The sequence below is a fragment of the Cibotium barometz genome, chromosome 20 (assembly GCF_041138505.1).
Source record: "Cibotium barometz isolate CiBa-2024 chromosome 20, ASM4113850v1, whole genome shotgun sequence".
NCBI classification, from domain to species: Eukaryota; Viridiplantae; Streptophyta; class Polypodiopsida; order Cyatheales; family Cibotiaceae; genus Cibotium; species Cibotium barometz.
The window spans coordinates 13,219,589-13,243,324 of NC_141065.1; positions in this window are offsets into that span (position 1 = coordinate 13,219,589).

Consider the following 23,736-nt stretch of genomic DNA (forward strand, 5'->3'; position numbering starts at 1 on the left):
TAGATTGGTTAAGAATGTGAAACTATCTTTGTTAGCGGCGGGGAAGCAATTAAGATGGTGGTGGCTAAGGATTTTATGCATGTATTTCTTTCTAAGGAGACCGTGTAGTAAAAGGCCTTTTTGCCCCCTCCCAAAGAGAGCTCCATCTAATTCTAGTATGCCAAATTCAAAGAGAAATAAGGCACAAGATTGGAGCCAAGTATGAAAAGCGAGTGGGCACAGTGGACATGATTCTTTCCCTAGAATGCCTTTGGATTTGCAGTTTTACCTCAAGAAGGAGTATGAAGCGTTTTAGATGCGAGCAGCTACTGGGACATTTTATGAATGGTTGTGCCAACGCACCGATTGATGTTACCATTCTAACTCCACCATAGAACTTGCTTGACAAGTCAAAGGAGGCAAGTTCTAGCCCAGTCTCAGCAACTTCTAATGCCATTATAATAGTAGCTAACCCCAGAGAAAGAAGGAAGACGTAGATTTCGTTCGATAGAGTGGAGCACCAGGATCGAAACCAACGATTCTCACTAAGTTACACCACATCCGATTTTTGAGGTGAGAATTTTAAGCTTTTTGTTGATTCGAGAAACGCTCATTCATTGATTCTTTTCACTTGGATGTTGCATAAATTAGTAATCGACCAGAAGCAAGGCAGACCAATGCGAGTGGAATTGGGTAGTGGAAGTTACTTGCCAAAAGACGGATGTAATTCAGTTTCTCTTGGATGGGAACCTAGCCAAATATTATCACAAAGGCACCATTTCCTTCATGGATCTTCATGTAAACAAGATGAAAGGAACTGGAGTAGTTTGTTGAATTCCCACCCTGTAACCTGTAAAAGTAGTAAAGTTATTGAAGGGACTCCAGCAGAAGCAAGCCATCCTGCAGATAAAGAGTTGCAAGGAAACCATGTTGGTTAAGTGAGTATATACTGTGACGTAGATTTTACTACAATACCCTCGACTCGTGAGGTGGATCATGAGAAAGAGTTCATTCTCGGAGCCCAAGAATAGTAAATCTTGAGCTTATAAGAAGGCCATTCCGAAAGCAACCGAGCTCGGGGAATAATCGAGATAACTGTTTGAGGAGAGCTTTGTTTGGCCCATTTGTATCCCCTTGCTATGTGGTGCTCGTTCTCTTTCAGAAAAAGAGTGATGGGACTATGAGATTGTATATTCAGGGTTAAATCGGCTTACTGTTAAGAATCAGCATCTTACTCCTGGAATGCGCTATTAGATTGATCGCATAAAGGCTAGATATTTATAAAGATTGACTTAAACTTAGGATGTTATCATATCATAATATTCCTAAGATAGATTTTAATACATGGTATGCACATTATGAGTTCACGATAATGCTGTTGGGATTAAATAATTCCCCTTCTAGCTATAATTGTTGAATGCAAAAAGAAAAAGAAAAGAAACCTTCAGAGAACATCCGGATGATTTTATCTCGGTCTTCATTGATGCAATTCTAGTTTGCTCGAAGAATGTAGCTGATTGCATGTGAAGTATGTGTCTCTTCAAAGTCCTCGAAAGCCTCCAGAAGCACAGACTTTTCTCTAAGAAGGGTGCATGTACCTTCTCTACCATCAAATTGAATATCTGGGATCATAATGTCAAGAGATAGTATATTAGCTGATCCCGCCAAGGTGCAAAAGCGGCTATCGATTTGCCAGAACCAAAGATGATAGAGGAAGTCAAATGGTTCTTGGGATTGATAAGATGGTATCCGATGTTCATATGCCAAGATTGTTTCTCCTTTGACGACGCTTCTCAAGAAGGACATTCCATTCTAATGGTCCGCGATGTGCCAAAGTAACTTTGATAAGCTCAGGGGTTGCTTGACTAATCCGCTGGTGCTATAGCTAAGATCTCACAAGAGGAACAATGATGACGTAGAGTTGCTTGTCTTCTCGGGTTATAGATCATAAAATTTTAAAGCAAATTTTCAACCAGAATGATGTTAAATCACGCAAAGAAGATAAAATACAAACACTTCCAGAGTTTGGTTTTAAGACAAGGAGAATGTGGTCATAGATATATTAGGCAGGAAGGTCTCCTTACTTGCACGTTGAGATTAAGGAAGAGATTGGATTCGATAAGTTCTCTATCCCTATTATCATATTGCTTGCCGCAAAAGTAAAGGCGACCCTAGAAGTAAAGAAAATTCATGGATTCACGTTAGAGGTGGATGCTTGTACTTCAATAATCGGTTATATATTCTTCAAGATAGAGATCTTAATAAGAGGATTCTAAAGACAGCTCGTGACACGCCCCGGCTAAGTGAAGACCGTCATGGTGGCTACTACAAAGAAGCATTTCTTTTAGCCTTGCAAAGGTGAAATGACAAAAACGCCAAGAAACATGCATCCTATTTCACATATACAATTAGAATACATAAGCATGGATTCCATCATTAGATTTTTCTTCAGTCGATGCAGGACATGATTCCATCTTAGCCGTGGCGTAGATCGCTTGACGAAGGTTGCTCATTCCATTCTTTTGAAAAAGACTTATACTGCTCTTGGTGTTTGCTAAAAGTCATTCCAAAGGATATATTTAGACTTTACTTTGGAAGGATAGTTAGGGATCGGGGTGCTGAATTCATGTGTCCTGCTCTTACTTTGAAGCTGTAGCTCTATAGATTTTGGTACTATCTAGAAATTGATGAGTAGGCAGAGAGGGTAATCAAAGACATTCTTCGAGCATTCCATGGAAGGGAACCCAAAAAATGGATGAATTCTCTACATTCGGTATAATTTTATTGCGATGCATCTTATAGTAGATTGTTCAACACCATTGATTTAGTTCAACCCACTGGTCAGAGTGGAAGTCTTGAAGCAAATAGATAAAGTGGATTGTTCAATGCGGACTATAAAAAAGGATATCAAAGCTACTCAAGATAGAAAAAAGTAGCGTGTTGATCTCAAGTAGACTACTAGAGAATTTGATGAAGGTGATATGGTCTTCCTTGTTGGTATACGACCCAACCACAGAAAATCCCTCTCCTTGGGGAAAAGTACAAGAAGTTTTTGCCCATATAGTATAAACCCTACACAAATATGAGGAAAGTTGGAGATTAAGTTATAGACTGTGCATGAATACGAGGAAAGTTGGAGATTGAGCTCGTGAACTTTTATTCCCTCCTCCATACTTGGAGATCCACAATGTATTTTCATGCGAGCTTATTTGAAGAAACAAGAAGTATGTTCCAGATCCAAGTCATGTATTGGATGATGAGAAGGTAGGCCTAGATATATGAACACTCATAATGCTCGATGCCATCATCCCTGCCCCCTCTCTAGATCATGCCCACATGATCTAGCTCACACATCGCTATCACATACGTCATCATGAGTGTCCATATCATCATGTACAAATATATGTGTATGTATCATCATGTGCACATGTGTGTGTGATACATCAATATCATCGTATGTGTGTGTAATAGATCATCATGCGTATGGGTTTATATAAGATACATCATCATCATCATCATCAGATCCGTGCGCCGATGTAGTCTACAGTATTGAGAAGAACGTAATCATGGCGGCTTAAGAGTGTCAGACACTCATACAAGTCACCAAAAGAAGACTCATCCCATGACTGCGAACAATGCCGAACCTTCTGTGTCAACGCATTCGAGCACAGAGTGGGTCAACAAAGTTGCCTATGTGGACCATATATCCTCCTCATCAAAATAACACCTCATATGACTAGGCAACAAACGTGCAAGCTCCAACGTCCAACAATGGCATGAGTATGCCATCTCTTCATAGCGTGGAGTCTGTAAATGAGGGTATAGAGGTCCTAAGCCTTGAAGTACTACTAAATGTACGTGTGAAATCGACAAAAGATATGTGAACCATGACACAAAATGGCAACTCATAATATCGATCGTAGAGCGACGATAATAGTGCATGAGCGGCTCTCCCATGATCCGATCGTAAACGGAAAAACAATCAAAGTGATGTCCTCTTGCTCGCGCGATGATGATGCAAAGTCGTACCATGGTGCCCAACTGAAGGGTAAAAGTAATAAGAATCATAACCCATGGTCGTGTGTGAACACTACCCAAAGTGCACAAGCGTGTGAAAAAACGCCACAACCAATGCTCAACACAAGCCCCACACGTGACTCATACAGGGTGCAATCACGTGTGAACAAGACCCACAATAGATCCCTGAAAACACGCTCTCCCCTCACCCCCATGTAACATGCCTAACAATCACTAAAAATATGTGTGATCAATCCTCTAGACCTCAAATCCTCTCCAAATGTGCGTATGCAAAATTTGCACGAAAGCAGCCTCTTTCAATACCAGTGTAGCGAAGGTGTGTACATTTGTGCAAGAAAATAGGATAAGGTTAATGGTGAAGATAACGGGCTAGGCAAATGACCATAGAGTGTGGAGTGAAAGAAGGCTTGAGTGCACAAAGTGCGGGAATCAAATCCTTGTCAAGAGCGCGAATGGATCCAAACCCTAGAATAGGTACCTCCTTTATTTTCCTCCCCTTTTTTCTTTTGCTCAAAACTTTCTTATCGTGCCACCAACCTCTAAGAGGCCCTAACGGTGCCTATTCTAGCCTAAAACCAAAACTTTCAGTATCTTATCCAGTTTCGCTTTCAGATAAAGCAGCAAATCGGATGGTGAGACCCTATCTATCTGGAGTCCCTGAGCTGTCTCTAGAGGATGACACGATAGCCTTTGCCTTCAAGCACCTTCATTACGCAGATTAAGTCATCTCGGCTTGATAATTGGAGAGCCTCTACTTTTTGAGTACTACTGAATGATCGGCGGAGGTACGCATGTGCTTAGGATAGTCAGTAGATCATGGCACACCACCTATAGTCGGCATGAGCGGTTGGCAGAGAGCATTGCCTTTGCCATGATCCTTAGTGAACTACCTGTTACAAGAGGGATAGTTCTCTAAGCACCACCTCCACGAGACCTTAGTGTTCATAGATTGATGTGTACGGCTCTCGGGCATTTTTTTTCTTGATACAGGATCTCGATTGCTAGCCGAGCCTACGATGGTCTTTTTTTTTAGAATAATCATGAGGGATGGATGATGTCATACCTAGAATTAAGGCATTGGATAAGGATGTCAAGGAAGCACTTCATATATGGGTCACAACAACCACCATAGCCATTTCAAGGCAAGGGTAAAAACCTTGGAGAGAGGGAGTGTTGAATTGGACAGATTCTATGGACGAGTAGTGTAACATGTGCGGGGTACAGTAAGATGGATGTTGCCAAATTAAAAGTTAATGGTATAGTATGAGATGGGAGGACATGAAAGCTTACCTCCATCAAAGGTTTTGTCCCCATGGAAGAGAAGATAAATGAGTTTATAGAGTTTTCTCAAGCAGGCAAACTTACGGAGGAATATTATCAATTGATCTTACGTAAGCCTAGTCCGATATGCTCTTCCGATGGAAGACGAGACCCTTCTCCATGGGTTTGTGAGAAGATTGGATCCTCCCTTGGATAGATTGGTTAAGAATGCGAAACTATCTTTGTTAGCGGTGGGGAAGCAATTAAGATGGTGGTGGCTAAGGATTTTATGCATGTATTTCTTTCTAAGGAGACCGTGTAGTAAAAGTCCTTTTTGCCCCCTCCCAAAGAGAGCTCCATCTAATTCTAGTATGCGAAATTCAAAGAGAAATAAGGCACAAGATTGGAGCCAAGTATGAAAAGCGAGTGGGCACAGTGGACATGATTCTTTCCCTAGAATGCCTTTGGATTTGCAGTTTTAGCTCAAGAAGGAGTATGAAGCGTTTTAGATTCGAGCAGCTACTGGGACATTTTATGAATGGTTGTGCCAACGCACCGATTGATGTTACCATTCTAAGTCCACCATAGAACTTGCTTGACAAGTCAAAGGAGGCAACAAGTTCTAGCCCAGTCTCAGCAACTTCTAATGCCATTATAATAGTAGCTAACCCCAGAGAAAGAAGGAAGACGTAGACTTCGTTCGATAGAGTGGAGCACCAGGATCGAAACCAACGATTCTCACTAAGTTACACCACATCCGATTTTTGAGGTGAGAAATTTAAGCTTTTTGTTGATTCGAGAAACGCTCATTCATTGATTCATTTCACTTGGATGTTGCATAAATTAGTAATCGACCAGAAGCAAGGCAGACCAATGCGAGTGGAATTGGCTAGTGGAAGTTACTTGCCAAAAGACGGATGTAATTCAGTTTCTCTTGGATGGGAACCTAGCCAAATATTATCACAAAGGCACCATTTCCTTCATGGATCTTCATGTGAACAAGATGAAAGGAACTGGAGTAGTTTGTTGAATTCCCACCCTGTAACCTGTAAAAGTAGTAAAGTTATTGAAGGGACTCCAGCAGAAGCAAGCCATCCTGCAAATAAAGAGTTGCAAGGAAACCATGTTGGTTAAGTGAGTATATACTGTGACGTAGATTTTACTACAATACCCTCGACTCGTGAGGTGGATCATGAGAAAGAGTTCATTCTCGGAGCCCAAGAATAGTAAATCTTGAGCTTATAACAAGGCCATTCCGAAAGCAACCGAGCTCGGGGAATAATCGAGATAACTATTTGAGGAGAGCTTTGTTTGGCCCATTTGTATCCCCTTGCTATGTGGTGCTCGTTCTCTTTCAAAAAAAGAGTGATGGGACTATGAGATTGTATATTCAGGGTTAAATCGGCTTACTGTTAAGAATCAGCATCTTACTCCTGGAATGCGCTATTAGATTGATCGCATAAAGGCTAGATATTTATAAAGATTGACTTAAACTTAGGATGTTATCATATCATAATATTCCTAAGATAGATTTTAATACATGGTATGCACATTACGAGTTCACGATAATGCTGTTGGGATTAAATAATTCCCCTTCTAGCTATAATTGTTGAATGCAAAAAGAAAAAGAAAAGAAACCTTCAGAGAACATCCGGATGATTTTATCTCGGTCTTCATTGATGCAATTCTAGTTTGCTCGAAGAATGTAGCTGATCGCATGTGAAGTATGTGTCTCTTCAAAGTCCTCGAAAGCCTCCAGAAGCACAGACTTTTCTCTAAGAAGGGTGCATGTACCTTCTCTACCATCAAATTGAATATCTCGGATCATAATGTCAAGAGATAGTATATTAGCTGATCCCACCAAGGTGCAAAAGCGGCTATCGATTTGCAGAATCAAAGATGATAGAGGAAGTCAAATGGTTCTTGGGATTGATAAGATGGTATCCGATGTTCATATGCCAAGATTGTTTCTCCTTTGACGACGCTTCTCAAGAAGGACATTCCATTCTAATGGTCCGCGATGTGCCAAAGTAACTTTGATAAGCTCAGGGGTTGCTTGACTAATCCGCTGGTGCTATAGCTAAGATCTCACAAGAGGAACAGTGATGACGTAGAGTTGCTTGTCTTCTCCGGTTATAGATCATAAAATTTTAAAGCAAATTTTCAACCAGAATGATGTTAACATCACGCAAAGAAGATAAAATACAAACACTTCCAGAGTTTGGTTTTAAAATCAAGTATAGGTTAGAGAAGGAGAATGCGGTCATAGATATATTAGGCAGGAAGGCCTCCTTACTTGCACGTTGAGATTAAGGAAGAGATTGGATTAGATAAGTTCTCTATCCCTATTATCATATTGCTTGCCGCAAAAGTAAAGGCAACCCTAGAAGTAAAGAAAATTCATGGATTCACGTTAGAGGTGGATGCTTGTACTTCAATAATCGGTTATATATTCTTCAAGAAAGAGATCTTAATAAGAGGATTCTAAAGACAGCTCGTGACACGCCCCGGCGGCTAAGTGAAGACCGTCATGGTGGCTACTACAAAGAAGCATTTCTTTTAGCCTTGCAAAGGTGAAATGACAAAAACGCCAAGAAACATGCATCCTATTTCACATATACAATTAGAATACATAAGCATGGATTCCATCATTAGATTTTTCTTCAGTCGATGCAGGACATGATTCCATCTTAGCCGTGGGGTAGATCGCTTGACGAAGGTTGCTCATTCGATTCTTTTGAAAAAGACTTATACTGCTCTTGGTGTTTGCTAAAAGTCATTCCAAAGGATATATTTAGACTTTACTTTGGAAGGATAGTTAGGGATCGGGGTGCTGAATTCATGTGTCCTGCTCTTACTTTGAAGCTGTAGCTCTATAGATTTTGGTACTATCAAGAAATTGATGAGTAGGAAGAGAGGGTAATCAAAGACATTCTTCGAGCATTCCATGGAAGGGAACCCAAAAAATGGATGAATTCTCTACATTCGGTATAATTTTATTGCGATGCATCTTATAGTAGATTGTTCAACACCATTGATTTAGTTCAACCCACTGGTCAGAGTGGAAGTCTTGAAGCAAATAGATAAAGTGGATTGTTCAATGCGGACTATAAAAAAGGATATCAAAGCTACTCAAGATAGAAAAGAGTAGCGTGTTGATCTCAAGTAGACTACTAGAGAATTTGATGAAGGTGATATGGTCTTCCTTGTTGGTATACGACCCAACCACAGAAAATCCCTCTCCTTGGGGAAAAGTACAAGAAGTTTTTGCCCATATAATATAAACCCTACACAAATATGAGGAAAGTTGGAGATTAAGTTATAGACTGTGCATGAATACGAGGAAAGTTGGAGATTGAGCTCGTGAACTTTTATTCGCTCCTCCATACTTGGAGATCCACAATGTATTTTCATGCGAGCTGATTTGAAGAAAGAAGAAATATGTTCCAGATCCAAGTCATGTATTGGATGATGAGAAGGTAGGCCTAGATATATGAACACTCATAATGCTCGATGCCATCATCCCTGCCCCCTCTCCAGATCATGCCCACATGATCTAGCTCACACACATCGCTATCACATACGTCAGCATGAGTGTCCATGTCATCATGTACAAATATATGTGTATGTATCATCATGTACACATGTGTGTGTGATACATCAATATCATCGTATGTGTGTGTAATAGATCATCATGCGTATGGGTTTATATAAGATACATCATCATCATCATCATCAGATCCGTGCGCCGATGTAGTCTACAGTATTGAGAAGAACGTAATCATGGCGACTTAAGAGTGTCAGACACTCGTACAAGTCACCAAAAGAAGACTCATCCCATGACTGCGAACAATGCCGAACGTTCTGTGTCAACGCATTCGAGCACAGAGTGGGTCAACAAAGTTGCCGTATGTGGACCATTTATCCTCCTCATCAAAATAACACCTCATATGACTAGGCAACAAATGTGCAAGCTCCAACGTCCAACAATGGCATGAGTATGCCATCTCTTCATAGCGTGGAGTCTGTAAATGAGGGTATAGAGGTCCTAAGCCTTGAAGTACTACTAAACGTATGTGTGAAGTTGACAAAAGATATGTGAACCATGACACAAAATGGCAAGTCATAATATCGATCGTAGAGCGACGATAATAGTGCATGAGCGGCTCTCCCATGATCCGATCGTAAACGAAGAAACAATCAAAACAATGTCGTCTTGCTCGTGCGATGATGATGCAAAGTCATACCATGGTGCCCAACTGAAGGGTAAAAGTAATAAGAATCATAACCCATGGTCGTGTGTGAACACTACCCAAAGTGCACAAGCGTGTGAAAAAATGCCACAACCAATGCTCAGCACAAGCCCCACACGTGACTCATACAGGGTGCAATCACGTGTGAACAAGACCCACAATAGATCCCTGAAAACACGCTCTCCCCTCACCCCCATGTAACATGCCTAACAGTCACTAAAAATATGTGTGATCAATCCTCTAGACCTCAAATCCTCTCCAAATGTGCGTATGCAAAATTTGCACGAAAGCAGCCTCTTTCAATACCAGTGTAGCGAAGGTGTGTACATGTGTGCAAGAAAATAGGATAAGGTTCATGGTGAAGATAACGAGCTAGGCAAATGACCATAGAGTGTGGAGTGAAAGAAGGCTTGAGTGCACAGAGTGCGGGAATCAAATCCTTGTCAAGAGCGCGAATGGATTCAAACCCTAGAATAGGTACCTCCTTTATTTTCCTCCCCTTTTTTCTTTTGCTCAAAACTTTCTTATCGTGCCACCAACCTCTAAGAGGCCCTAACGGTGCCTATTCTAGCCTAAAACCAAAACTTAGAGTATCTTATCCAGTTTCGCTTTCAGATAAAGCAACAAATGGTGAGACCCTATCTATCTGGAGTCCCTGAGCTGTCTCTAGAGGATGACACGATAGCCTTTGCCTTCAAGCACCTTCATTACGCAGATTAAGTCATCTCAGCTTGATAATTGGAGAGCCTCTACTTTCTGAGTAGATCGGCGGAGGTATGCATGTGCTTAGGATAGTCAGTAGATCATGGCACACCACCTATAGTTGGCATGAGCGGTTGGCAGAGAACATTGCCTTTGCCATGATCCTTAGTGAACTGCCTGTTACAAGAGGGATAGTTCTCTAAGCACCACCTCCACGAGACCTTAGTGTTCATACATTGATGTGTACGACTCTGGGGCATTATATTCCTTGATACAAGATCTCGATTGCTAGCCGAGCATACGATGGTCTTTTTTTTTAGAATAATCATGAGGGATGGATGATGTCATACCTAGAATTAAGGCATTGGATAAGGATGTCAAGGAAGCACTTCATATATGGGTCACAACCACCATAGCCATTTCGAGGCAAGGGTAAAAACCTTGGAGAGAGGGAGTGTTGAATTGGACAGATTCTATGGACGAGTAGTGTAACATGTGCGGGGTAAAGTAAGATGGATCTTGCCAAATTGAAAGTTAATGGTATAGTCTGAGATGGGAGGACATGAAAGCTTACCTCCATCAAAGGTTTTGTCCCCATGGAAGAGAAGATAAATGAGTTTATAGAGTTTTCTCAAGCAGGCAAACTTACGGAGGCATATTATCAATTGATCTTACGTAAGCCTAGTCCGATATGCTCTTCCGAAGGAAGACGAGACCCTTCTCCATGGTTTTGTCAGAACATTAGATCCTCCCTTGGATAGATTGGTTAAGAATGCAAAACTGTCTTTGTTAGCAGCGGGGAAGCAATTAAGATGGTGGTGGCTGAGGATTTTATGCATGTATTTCTTTCTAAGGAGACCGTGTAGTAAAAGGCCTTTTTGCCCCCTCCCAAAGAGAGCTCCATCTAATTCTAGTATGCCAAATTCAAAGAGAAATAGGGGACAAGATTGGAGCCAAGTTTGAAAAGCGAGTGGGCACAGTGGACATGATTCTTTCCCTAGAATGCCTTTGGATTTGCAGTTTTAGCTCAGGAAGGAATATGAAGTGTTTTAGATGCGAGCAGCCACTGAGAGTTGCAAGGAAACCATGTTGGTTAAGTGAGTATATACTGTGACGTAGATTTAACTACAATACCCTCGACTCGTGAGGTGGATCATGAGAAAGAGTTCATTCTCGGAGCCCAACAATAGTAAATCTTGAGCTTATAACAAGGCCATTCCGAAAGCAACCGAGCTCGGGGAATAATCGAGATAACTGTTTGAGGAGAGCTTTGTTTGGCCCATTTGTATCCCCTTGCTATGTGGTGCTCGTTCTCTTTCAGAAAAAGAGTGATGGGACTATGAGATTGTATATTCAGGGTTAAATCGGCTTACTGTTAAGAATCAGCATCTCACTCCTGGAATGCGCTATTAGATTGATCGCATAAAGGCTAGATATTTATAAAGATTGACTTAAACTTAGGATGTTATCATATCATAATATTCCTAAGATAGATTTTAATACATGGTATGCACATTACGAGTTCACGATAATGCTGTTGGGATGAAATAATTCCCCTTCTAGCTATAATTGTTGAATGCAAAAAGAAAAAGAAAAGAAACCTACAGAGAACATCCGGATGATTTTATCTCGGTCTTCATTGATGCAATTCTAGTTTGCTCGAAGAATGTAGCTGATCGCATGTGAAGTATGTGTCTCTTCAAAGTCCTCGAAAGCCTCCAGAAGCACAGACTTTTCTCTAAGAAGGGTGCATGTACCTTCTTTACCATCAAATTGAATATCCGGGATCAAAATGTCAAGAGATAGTATATTAGCTGATCCCGCCAAGGTGCAAAAGCGGCTATCGATTTGCCAGAACCAACGACGATAGAGGAAGTCAAATGGTTCTTGGGATTGATAAGATGGTATCCGATGTTCATATGCCAAGATTGTTTCTCCTTTGACGGCGCTTCTCAAGAAGGACATTCCATTCTAATGGTCTGCGATGTGCCAAAGTAACTTTGATAAGCTGAGGGGTTGCTTGACTAATCCGCTAGTGCTATAGCTAAGATCTCACGAGAGGAACAGTGATGACGTAGAGTTGCTTGTCTTCTCGGGTTATAGATCATAAAATTTTAAAGCAAATTTTCAACCAGAATGATGTTAACATCACGCAAAGAAGATAAAATACAAACACTTCCAGAGTTTGGTTTTAAAATCAAGTATAGGTTAGACAAGGAGAATGCGGTCATAGATATATTAGGCAGGAAGGCCTCCTTACTTGCACGTTGAGATTAAGGAAGAGATTGGATTAGATAAGTTCTCTATCCCTATTATCATATTGCTTACCGCAAAAGTAAAGGCAACCCTAGAAGTAAAGAAAATTCATGGATTCACGTTAGAGGTGGATGCTTGTACTTCAATAATCGGTTATATATTCTTCAAGATAGAGATCTTAATAAGAGGATTCTAAAGAAAGCTCGTGACACGCCCTGGCTAAGTGAAGACCGTCATGGTGACTACTACAAAGAAGCATTTCTTTTAGCCTTGCAAAGGTGAAATGACAAAAACGCCAAGAAACGTGCATCCTATTTCACATATACAATTAGAATACATAAGCATGGATTCCATCATTAGATTTTTCTTCAGTCGATGCAGCACATGATTCCATCTTAGCCATGTGGTAGATCGCTTGACGAAGGTTGCTCATTCGATTCTTTTGAAAAAGACTTATACTGCTCTTGGTTTTTGCTAAAAGTCATTCCAAAGGATATATTTAAAGTTTACTTTGGAAGGATAGTTAGGGATCGGGGTGCTGAATTCATGTGTCCTGCTCTTGGAATAAATGCTTTGAAGCTGTAGCTCTATAGATTTTGGTACTATCTAGAAATTGATGATTAGGCAGAGAGGGTAATCAAAGACATTCTTCGAGCATTCCATGGAAGGGAACCCAAAAAATGGATGAATTCTCTACATTCGGTATAATTTTATTGCGATGCGACTTATAGTAGATTGTGCAACACCATTGATTTAGTTCAACCCACTGGTCAGAGTGGAAGTCTTGAAGCAAATAGATAAAGTGGATTGTTCAATGCAGACTATAAAAAAGGATATCAAAGCTACTCAAGATAGAAAAAAGTAGCGTGTTGATCTCAAGTAGACTACTAAAGAATTTGATGAAGGTGATATGGTCTTCCTTGTTGGTATACGACCCAACCACAGAAAATCCCTCTCCTTGGGGAAAAGTACAAGAAGTTTTTGCCCATATAATATAAACCCTACACAAATATGAGGAAAGTTGGAGATTAAGTTATAGACTGTGCATGAATACGAGGAAAGTTGGAGATTGAGCTCGTGAACTTTTATTCCCTCCTCCATACTTGAAGATCCACAATGTATTTTCATGCGAGCTCATTTGAAGAAAGAAGAAGTATGTTCTAGATCCAAGTCATGTAATGGATGATGAGAAGGTAGGCCTAGATATATGAACACTCATAATGCTCGATGCCATCATTCCTGCCCCCTCTCCAGATCATGCCCACATGATCTAGCTCACACACATCGCTATCACATACGTCAGCATCAGTGTCCATATCATCATGTGCAAATATATGTGTATGTATCATCATGTGCACATGTGTGTGTGATACATCAATATCATCGTATGTGTGTGTAATAGATCATCATGCGTATGGGTTTTTATAAGATACATCATCATAATCATCATCAGATCTGTGCGCCGATGTAGTCTACAGTATTGAGAAGAACGTAATCATGGCGGCTTAAGAGTGTCAGACACTCGTACAAGTCACCAAAAGAAGACTCATCCCATGACTGCGAACAATGCCGAACCTTCTGTGTCAACACATTCGAGCACAGAGTGGGTCAACAAAGTTGCCGTATGTGGACCATATATCCTCCTCATCAAAATAACACCTCATATGACTAGGCAACAAACGTGCAAGCTCCAACATCCAACAATGGCATGAGTATGCCATCTCTTCATAGCGTGGAGTGTGTAAATGAGGGTATAGAGGTCCTAAGCCTTCAAGTACTACTAAACGTACGTGTGAAATTGACAAAAGATATGTGAACAATGACACAAAATGGCAACTCATAATATCAATCGTAGAGCGACGATAATAGTGCATGAGCGGCTCTCCCATGATCCGATCGTAAACGGAAAAACAATCAAAACGATGTCGTCTTGCTCGCGCGATGATGATGCAAAGTCATACCATGGTGTCCAACTGAAGGGTAAAAGTAATAAGAATCATAACCCATGGTCGTGTGTGAACACTACCCAAAGTGCACAAGCGTGTGAAAAAACGCCACAACTAATGCTCAACACAAGCCCCACACATGACTCATACAGGGTGCAATCACGTGTGAACAAGACCCACAATAGATCCCTGAAAACACGCTCTCCCCTCACCCCCATGTAACATGCCTAACAGTCACTAAAAATATGTGTGATCAATCCTCTAGACCTCAAATCCTCTCCAAATGTGCGTATGCAAAATTTGCACGAAAGCAGCCTCTTTCAATACCAGTGTAGCGAAGGTGTGTACATGTGTGCAAGAAAATAGGATAAGGTTAATGGTGAGGATAACGGGCTAGGCAAATGACCATAGAGTGTGGAGTGAAAGAAGACTTGAGTGCACAAAGTGCGGGAATCAAATCCTTGTCAAGAGCGCGAATGGATCCAAACACTTGAATAGGTACCTCCTTTATTTTCCTCCCCTTTTTTCTTTTGCTCAAAACTTTCTTCTCGTGCCACCAACCTCTAAGAGGCCCTAACGGTGCCTATTCTAGCCTAAAACCAAAACTTAGAGTATCTTATCCAGTTTCGCTTTCAGATAAAGCAGCAAATCGGATGGTGAGACCCTATCTATCTAGAGTCCCTGAGCTGTCTCTAGAGGATGACACGATAGCCTTTGCCTTCAAGCACCTTCATTACGCAGATTAAGTCATCTCGGCTCGATAATTGGAGAGCCTCTACTTTCTGAGTACTACTGAATGATCGGCGGAGGTACGCATGTGCTTAGGATAGTCAGTAGATCATGGCACACCACCTATAGTTGGCATGAGCGGTTGGCAGAGAACATTGCCTTTGCCATGATCCTTAGTGAACTGCCTGTTACAAGAGGGATAGTTCTCTAAGCACCACCTCCACGAGACCTTAGTGTTCATAGATTGATGTGTACGACTCTGGGGCATTATATTCCTTGATACAAGATCTCGATTGCTAGCCGAGCCTACGATGGTCTTTTTTTTTAGAATAATCATGAGGGATGGATGATGTCATACCTAGAATTAAGGCATTGGATAAGGATGTCAAGGAAGCACTTCATATATGGGTCACAACCACCATAGCCATTTTGAGGCAAGGATAAAAACCTTGGAGAGAGGGAGTGTTGAATTGGACAGATTCTATGGACGAGTAGTGTAACATGTGCGGGGTAAAGTAAGATGGATCTTGCCAATTGAAAGTTAATGGTATAGTCTGAGATAGGAGGACATGAAAGCTTACCTCCATCAGCGGTTTTGTCCCCATGGAAGAGAAGATAAATGAGTTTATAGAGTTTTCTCAAGTAGGCAAACTTACGGAGGCATATTATCAATTGATCTTACGTAAGCCTAGTCCGATATGCTCTGCCGATGGAAGACGAGACCCTTCTCCGTGGGTTTGTCAGAAGATGGGATCCTTCCTTGGATAGATTGGTTAAGAATGCGAAACTATCTTTGTTAGCGGCGGGGAAGCAATTAAGATGGTGGTGGCTGAGGATTTTATGCATGTATTTCTTTCTAAGGAGACCGTGTAGTAAAAGGCCTTTTTGCCCCCTCCCAAAGAGAGCTCCATCTAATTCTAGTATGCCAAATTCAAAGAGAAATAGGGGACAAGATTGGAGCCAAGTATGAAAAGCGAGTGGGCACAGTGGACATGATTCTTTCCCTAGAATGCCTTTGGATTTGCAGTTTTAGCTCAGGAAGGAATATGAAGTGTTTTAGATGCGAGCAGCTACTGGGACATTTTATGAATGGTTGTGCCAACGCACCGATTGATGTTACCATTCTAACTCCACCATAGAACTTGCTTGACAAGTCAAAGGAGGCAACAAGTTCTAGCCCAGTCTAACCCTAGAGAAAGAAGGAAGAGGTAGACTTCGTTCGATAGAGTGGAGCACCAGGATCGAAACCAACGATTCTCACTAAGTTACACCCCATTCGATTTTTGAGGTAAGAATTTTAAGCTTTTTGTTGATTCGAGAAACGCTCATTTTTTCATTCATTTCACTTGGATGTTGCATAAATTAGTAATCGAGTAGAAGCAAGGCAGACCAATGCGAGTGGAATTGGGTAGTGGAAGTTACTTGCCAAAAGACGGATGTAATTCAGTTTCTCTTGGATGGGAACCTAGCCAAATATAATCACAAAGGCACCATTTCCTTCATGGATCTTCATGTGAACAAGATGAAAGGAACTGGAGTAGTTTGTTGAACTCCTACCCCGTAACCTATAAAGGAACTGGAGTAGTTTGTTGAACTCCTACGCCGTAACCTATAAAAGTTATTGAAGGGACTCCAGCAGAAGCAAGCCATCCTACAGATAAAGAGTTGCAAGGAAACCATGTTGGTTAAGTGAGTATATAATACTGTGACCTGGATTTAACTACAAAACCCTCGACTCGTGAGGTGGATCATGAGAAAGAGTTCATTCTCGGATCCCAAGAATAGTGAATCTTGAGCTTATAAGAAGGCCATTCCGAAAGCAACCGAGCTCGGGGAATAATCAAGATAACTGTTTGAGGAGAGCTTTGTTTGGCCCATTTGTATCCCCTTGCTATGTGGTGCTCGTTCTCTTTCAGAAGAAGAATGATGGGACTATGAGATTGTATATTCAGGGTTAAATCGGCTTACTGTTCAAAATCAGCATCTTACTCCTGGAATGCGCTGTTAGATTGATCGCATAAAGGCCAGATATTCATAAAGATTGACTTAAACTTAGGATGTTATCATATCATAATATTCCTAAGATAGATTTTAATACATGGTTTGCACACTACGAGTTCACGATAATGCTGTTGGGATTAAATAATTCCCCTTCTAGCTATAATTGTTGAATGTAAAAAGAAAAAGAAAAGAAACCTTCAGAGAACATCCGGATGATTTTATCTCGGTCTTCATTGATGCAATTCTAGTTTGCTTGAAGAATGTAGCTGATCGCATGTGAAGTATGTGTCTCTTCAAAGTCCTCGAAAGCCTCCAGAAGCATAGACTTTTCTCTAAGAAGGGTGCATGTACCTTCTTTACCATCAAATTGAATATCCGGGATCATAATGTCAAGAGATAGTATATTAGCTGATCCCGCCAAGGTGCAAAAGCGGCTATCGATTTGCCAGAACCAAAGACGATAGAGGAAGTCAAAAGGTTCTTGGGATTGATAAGATGGTATCCGATGTTCATATGCCAAGATTGTTTCTCCTTTGACGGCGCTTCTCAACAAGAAGGATATTCCATTCTAATGGTCCGCGATGTGCCAAAATAACTTTGATAAGCTTAGCGGTTGCTTGACTAATCCACCGGTGCTATAGCTAAGATCTCACGAGAGGAACAGTGATGACGTAGAGTTGCTTGTCTTCTCGGGTTATAGATCATAAAATTTTAAAGCAAATTTTCAACCAGAATGATGTTAAGATCACGCAAAGAAGATAAAATACAAACACTTCCAGAGTTTGGTTTTAAAATCAAGTATAGGTTAGACAAGGAGAATGCGGTCATAGATATATTAGGCAGGAAGGCCTCCTTACTTGCACGTTGAGATTAAGGAAGAGATTTGATCAGATAAGTTCTCTATCCCTATTATCATATTGCTTACCGCAGGAGTAAAGGCAACCCTAGAAGTAAAGAAAATTCGTGGATTCACGTTAGAGGTGGATGCTTGTACTTCAATAATTGGTTATATATTCTTCAAGATAGAGATCTTAATAAGAGGATTCTAAAGAAAGCTCGTGACACGCCTCGGCTAAGTGAAGACCGTCATGGTGGCTACTACAAAGAAGCATGTCTTTTAGCCTTGCAAAGGTCAAACGACAAAAACGCCAAGAAACGTGCATCCTATTTCACATATACAATTAGAATACATAAGCATGGATTCCATCATTAGATTTTTCTTCAGTCGATGCAGGACATGATTCCATCTTAGCCGTGTGGTAGATCGCTTGACGAAGGTTGCTCATTCGATTCTTTTGAAAAAGACTTATACTGCTCTTGGTGTTTGCTAAAAGTCATTCCAAAGGATATATTTAGACCTTACTTTGGAAGGATAGTTAGGGATCGGGGTGCTGAATTTATGTGTCCTGCTCTTGGAAAATGCTTTGAAGCTGTAGCTCTATAGATTTTGGTACTATCTAAAAATTGATGATTAGGCAGAGAGGGTAATCAAAGACATTCTTCGAGCATTCCATGGAAGGGAACCCAAAAAATGGATGAATTCTCTACATTCGGTATAATTTTATTGCGATGCATCTTATAGTAGATTGTGCAACACCATTGATTTAGTTCAACCCACTGGTCAGAGTGGAAGTCTTGAAGCAAATAGATAAAGTGGATTGTTCAATGCGGACTATAAAAAAGGATATCAAACCTACTCAAGATAGAAAAAAGTAGCGTGTTGATCTCAAGTAGACTACTAGAGAATTTGATGAAGGTGATATGGTCTTCCTTGTTGGTATACGACCCAACCACAGAAAATCCCTCTCCTTGGGGAAAAGTACAAAAAGTTTTTGCCCCTATAATATAAACCCTACACAAATATGAGGAAAGTTGGAGATTAAGTTATAGACTGTGCATGAATACGAGGAAAGTTGGAGATTGAGCTCGTGAACTTTTATTCCCTCCTCCATACTTGAAGATCCACAATGTATTTTCATGCGAGCTCATTTGAAGAAAGAAGAAGTATGTTCCAGATCCAAGTCATGTATTGGATGATGAGAAGGTAGGCCTAGATATATGAACACTCATAATGCTCGATGCCATTATCCCTGCCCCCTCTCCAGATCATGCCCACATGATCTAGCTCACACACATCGCTATCACATACGTCAGCATCAGTGTCCATATCATCATGTGCAAATATATGTGTATGTATCATCATGTGCACATGTGTATGTGATACATCAATATCATCATATGTGTGTGTAATAGATCATCATGCATATGGGTTTATATAAGATACATCATCATCATCATCATCAAATCCGTGCGCCGATGTAGTCTACAGTATTGAGAAGAACGTAGTCATGGCGGCTTAAGAGTGTTAGACACTCGTACAAGTCACCAAAAGAAGACTAATCCCATGACTGCGAACAATGCCGAGCCTTCTGTGTCAACGCATTCGAGCACAGAGTGGGTCAACAAAGTTGCCGTATGTGGACCATATATCCTCCTCATCAAAATAACACCTCATATGACTAGGCAACAAACGTGCAAGCTCCAACATCCCAAAATGGCATGAGTATGCCATCTCTTCATAGCGTGGAGTCTGTAAATGAGGGTATAGAGGTCCTAAGCCTTCAAGTACTACTAAACGTACGTGTGAAATTGACAAAAGATATGTGAACCATGACACAAAATGGCAAATTATAATATCGATCGTAGAGCGACGATAATAGTGCATGAGCGGCTCTCCCATGATCCGATCGTAAACGAAAAAACAATCAAAACGATGTCGTCTTGCTCGTGCGATGATGATGCAAAGTTGTACCATGGTGCCCAACTGAAGGGTAAAAGTAATAAGAATCATAACCCATGGTCGTGTGTGAACACTACCCAAAGTGCACAAGCGTGTGAAACAACGCCACAACCAATGCTCAACACAAGCCCCACACGTGACTCATACAGGGTGCAATGACGTGTGAACAAGACCCACAATAGATCCCTGAAAACACGCTCTCCCCTCACCCCCATGTAACATGCCTAACAGTCACTAAAAATATGTGTGATTAATCCTCTAGACCTCAAATCCTCTCCAAATGTGCGTATGCAAAATTTGCACGAAAGCAGCCTCTTTCAATACCAGTGTAGTGAAGGTGTGTACATGTGTGCAAGAAAATAGGATAAGGTTAATGGTGAAGATAACGGGCTAGGCAAATGACCATAGAGTGTGGAGTGAAAGAAGGCTTGAGTGCACAAAGTGCGGGAATCAAATCCTTGTCAAGAGCGCGAATGGCAGAGAACATTGCCTTTGCCATGATCCTTAGTGAACTGCCTGTTACAAGAGGGATAGTTCTATAAGAACCACCTCCACGAGACCTTAGTGTTCATAGATTGATGTGTACGACTCTGGGGCATTATAATTTTTGATACAAGATCTCGATTGCTAGCCGAGCCTACGACGGTCTTTTGTTTTAGAATAATCATGAGGGATGGATGATGTCATACCTAGAATTAAGGCATTGGATAAGGATGTCAAGGAAGCACTTCATATATGGGTCACAACCACCATAGCCATTTCGAGGCAAGGGTAAAAACCTTGGAGAGAGGGAGTGTTGAAATGGACAGATTCTATGGATGAGTAGTGTAACATGTGCGGGTTACAGTAAGATGGATCTTGCCAAATTGAAAGTTAATGGTATAGTCTGAGATGGGAGGACATGAAAGCTTACCTCCATCAAAAGTTTTGTCCCCATGGAAGAGAAGATAAATGAGTTTATAGAGTTTTCTCAAGCAGGCAAACTTACGGGGAGGCATATTATCAATTGATCTTATGTAAGCCTAGTCCGATATACTCTTCCGATGGAAGATGAGACCCTTCTCCATGGGTTTGTCAGAAGATTGGTTCCTCCCTTGGATAGATTGGTTAAGAATGCGAAACTGTCTTTGTTAGCGACGGGGAAGCAATTAAGATGGTGGTGGCTAAGGATTTTATGCATGTATTTCTTTCTAAGGAGACCTTGTAGTAAAAGGCCTTTTTGCCCCCTCCCAAAGAGAGCTCCATCTAATTCTAGTATGCCAAATTCAAAGAGAAATAGGGGACAAGATTGGAGCCAAGTATGAAAAGCGAGTGGGCATAGTGGACATGATTCTTTCCCTAGAATGCATTTGGATTTGCAGTTTTAGCTCAGGAAGGAGTATGAAGTGTTTTAGATGCGAGCAGCTACTGGGACATTTTATGAATGGTTGTGCCAACGCACCGATTGATGTTACCATTCTAACTCCACCATAGAACTTGCTTGACAAGTCAAAGGAGGCAAGTTCTAGCCGAGTCTCAGCAACTTCTAATGCCATTATAATAGTAGCTAACCCCATAGAAAGAAGGAAGAGGTAGACTTCGTTCGATAGAGTGGAGCACCAGGATCGAAACCAACGATTCTCACTAAGTTACACCCCATCTGATTTTTGAGGTGAGAATTTTAAGCTTTTTGTTGATTCGAGAAACGCTCATTCATTTATTCATTTCACTTGGATGTTGCATAAATTAGTAATCGACCAGAAGCAAGGCAGACCAATGCGAGTGGAATTGGGTAGTGGAAGTTACTTGCCAAAAGACGGATGTAATTCAGTTTCTCTTGGATGGGAACCTAGCCAAATATTATCACAAAGGCACAATTTCCTTCATGGATCTTCATGTGAACAAGATGAAAGGAACTGGAGTAGTTTGTTGAACTCCCACCCCGTAACCTGTAAAAGTAGTAAAGTTATTGAAGGGACTCCAGCAGAAGCAAGCCATCCTGCAGATAAAGAGTTGCAAGGAAACCATGTTGGTTAAGTGAGTATATACTGTGACGTAGATTTAACTACAATACCCTCGACTCGTGAGGTGGATCATGAGAAAGAGTTCATTCTCGGAGCCCAACAATAGTGAATCTTGAGCTTATAAGAAGGCCATTCCGAAAGCAACCGAGCTCGGGGAATAATCGAGATAACTGTTTGAGGAGAGCTTTGTTTGGCCCATTTGTATCCCCTTGCTATGTGGTGCTCGTTCTCTTTCAGAAGAAGAATGATGGGACTATGAGATTGTATATTAAGGGTTAAATCGGCTTACTGTTAAGAATCAGCATCTTACTCTTGGAATGTGCTGTTAGATTGATCGCATAAAGGCCAGATATTTATAAAGATTGACTTAAACTTAGGATGTTATCATATCATAATATTCCTAAGATAGATTTTAATACATGGTATGCACATTACGAGTTCACGATAATGCTCTTGGGATTAAATAATTCCCCTTCTAGCTATAATTGTTGAATGCAAAAAGAAAAAGAAAAGAAACCTTCAGAGAACATCCGGATGATTTTATCTCTGTCTTCATTGATGCAATTCTAGTTTGCTCGAAGAATGTAGCTGATCGCATGTGAAGTATGTGTCTCTTCAAAGTCCTCGAAAGCCTCCAGAAGCACAGACTTTTCTCTAAGAAGGGTGTATGTACCTTCTTTACCATCAAATTGAATATCCGAGATCATAATGTCAAGAGATAGTATATTAGCTGATCCCGCCAAGGTGCAAAAGCGGCTATCGATTTGCCAGAACCAAAGACGATAAAGGAAGTCAAATGGTTCTTGGGATTGAAAAGATTGTATCCGATGTTCATATGCCAAGATTGTTTCTCCTTTGACGGCGCTTCTCAAGAAGGACATTCCATTCTAATGGTCCGCGATGTGCCAAAGTAACTTTGATAAGCTGAGGGGTTGCTTGACTAATCCGTTGGTGCTATAGCTAAGATTTCACGAGAGGAACAGTGATGATGTAGAGTTGCTTGTCTTCTCGGGTTATAGATCATAAAATTTTAAAGCAAATTTTCAACCAGAATGATGTTAACATCATGCAAAGAAGATAAAATACAAACACTTTCAGAGTTTGGTTTTAAAATCAAGTATAGGTTAGACAAGGAGAATGCGGTCATAGATATATTAGGCAGGAAGGCCTCCTTACTTGCACGTTGAGATTAAGGAAGAGATTGGATTAGATAAGTTCTCTATCCCTATTATCATATTGCTTACCGCAAAAGTAAAGCAACCCTAGAAGTAAAGAAAATTCATGGATTCACGTTAGAGGTGGATGCTTGTACTTCAATAATCGGTTATATATTCTTCAAGATAGAGATCTTAATAAGAGGATTCTAAAGAAAGCTCGTGACACGCCCCGGCTAAGAGAAGACCGTCATGGTGGCTACTACAAAGAAGCATTTCTTTTAGCCTTGCAAAGGTGAAATGACAAAAACGCCAAGAAACGTGCATCCTATTTCACATATACAATTAGAATACATAAGCATGGATTCCATCATTAGATTTTTCTTCAGTCGATGCAGGACATGATTCCATCTTAGCCGTGTGGTAGATCGCTTGACGAAGGTTGCTCATTCGATTCTTTTGAAAAAGACTTATACTGCTCTTGGTGTTTGCTAAAAGTCATTCCAAAGGATATATTTAGACTTTACTTTGGTCGGGGTGCTGAATTCATGTGTCCTGCTCTTGGAATAAATGCTTTGAAGCTGAAGCTCTATAGATTTTGGTACTATCTAGAAA